This window comes from Mandrillus leucophaeus, unplaced genomic scaffold (assembly GCF_000951045.1).
Source record: "Mandrillus leucophaeus isolate KB7577 unplaced genomic scaffold, Mleu.le_1.0 Scaffold1619, whole genome shotgun sequence".
Classification (NCBI taxonomy): domain Eukaryota; kingdom Metazoa; phylum Chordata; class Mammalia; order Primates; family Cercopithecidae; genus Mandrillus; species Mandrillus leucophaeus.
This window is the reverse complement of record NW_012101609.1, coordinates 86049-88108: the sequence shown is the minus strand read 5'-3', so window position 1 is coordinate 88108 and position 2060 is coordinate 86049. Positions and strand designations below refer to the sequence as shown.

The 2060-nt window shown below is 33.0% G+C and overlaps 1 pseudogene; it reads right to left on the bottom strand.

The window, feature by feature from the left end:
• Window positions 1-219: 219 nt before the first annotated feature.
• On the bottom strand, window positions 220-703 carry LOC105536636 (annotated as a pseudogene).
• Between the last annotated feature and the right edge of the window lie 1357 nt (window positions 704-2060).

Here is a 2060-nt window from a genome sequence, read left to right as displayed (position 1 = left end):
TCAACCTGTGGGCTATTTTATAATATTTATGAGCAGTAATTTTAAAGACATAGAAGGCCATTTTTTAATATAAATTAGAAACATTAAAATCATCTGTCTTTAGTGCCTTCAGTTGTCACATGGCCATAAACCAAAGACTCCCAAAATTTCAAATGACCACTGAGGCTACTTGTGCAAAAATTCCCATGTGTCAGTACTTTCAATGTTGTGTGCATCAAATTATAGTACAGAAGTGACTATAAACAAGATGCAGCCCCTCTATTTCCATGAATAGCATATTGTATTATAGTAAATTGAGTTTATATTCCACCAAGTGTCATTCTCCCATTACTTCACTTCGTGACGGATAAGAATAGCTTCAAATCTGGTAGTCTCTTCATCACCCCTCAAAATATCCAATGAAAGGTTTGAGCTCAAAAGAAATGGAAGACATCAAATCTGCTGCACTGCCTTAAATTTCGATTTATAATTTTAGTGGAGCAAATAACCACTGAATGTTTCTCAGTGGGGAAATATTCATTTTATCTTGGTTAAGCTGGAAATTCTCTTCTGAAAATTCAAGAGGGTGACTAGGTAAAAGTTCATTTTTCATACACACACACAAAATTGTCAGAAGATTATGACTTGCAAGAAATTCTCTTGCTGCAAGTTCAGTAGCTGGAATACTGCCCTTTAGATGAGATCCAAGTCCTCTGGTATCCATCTTCTGCCACTCTCTACAATCCTTTTAATATGCTGTTGGATTTGTTTTCCTCATTTTTTTTAGGGATTTTTGTATGTATGTTCCGAAAGAATATAGCTCTGTGAATTTCTTCTCTTGCAATGTCTTTTCTGACTGGTATCAGAGTAATGTAGACCTTACAAAATAATTTAGAAAGTGTTTTCTTCTCTTAAATTTTTTGAAAAGTCTCAGAAAAATTGATGTTAATTTTTCATTAAATGTTTAATGAAACTCACCAATGAAGTAATCTGGGCCTGGATTTTTCTTCATTGGGACATTTTTTATTACTGATTCAATCTCATTCTGTGTTATAATTTTGTTCAGATTTTTTATTTCTTTTTTAATCAATTTTGGTAATGACTATGTTCCTGGGAATTTGCTTATTTGGTCTATATTATCTGATTTGCTGGTGTACAACTGTTCATAATATTTTCTTACAATTATTTTTATTTCTGTAAGTTTTTTTAAATATGTATTTTACAAAAGCTTATGTTAAAATATGTTTATTAGTATTGATGTACAATATTTTTTCTCCCTTTATAACTTTTCTTGATTTCTCAGTTTGTAATTCCTCCTGAAACTGACTTTTACTTCTGTGTGTGTGTGTGTGTGTGTGTGTGTGTGTGTGTGTGTGTTGCATTGCCATTTCTATTGTGGCGAAACTCAAGACAATATTCTTACTTAATTGAGAGTGCAAGAATACATGGATTAGACCAGAAAAGCAGGACTTATTCCACTGACTTAAAATTTTTCTGACGTTACCAGAGACGAGGTATTTCTCAGAAATATATTCTGCACCTAAACAGGAACTTCTATAAGCATCAATTTTATATTATTTTACCTATCTTTTGGGGATTGTTGGCACTGGACACGAGATGCTCTTAGGTTGCATACACAGACACAGAATTAACCATTGAATCTCTTAAACAGAAAAGTGTGCCCTTTTCAATTTCATTTAAGCTTTCCATCAAGTTCGAGAGTTTGGAGTAAACACATCTTTAACATGCCTCTGATGGCTAATTTTTCTTTTCTTTTTTTTCTTTCTTTCTTTTCTTTGTTTTGTAAGCTGCAGACAAACCTTCATTTATTTATTTATTCATTCTTTTGTTTGTTCCACAGAGTTTTGCTGAGGACCGACCCCAAGCAAGGCATGTGCTAGGTGCCTGGGATAAAATACTGACTCACAAAGAGGAGGACCCTGTCTTATGATGTTCTTATTATCAAAATTCAGGCAAGACTTAGAATAAATATTTAGGTTAGACTTGATTTCAAAAAGCTAAAACTGGTTATGTAGTCCATTTCAACAGCTTTTTTAAAAAAATGAGACATGCAGCTAATC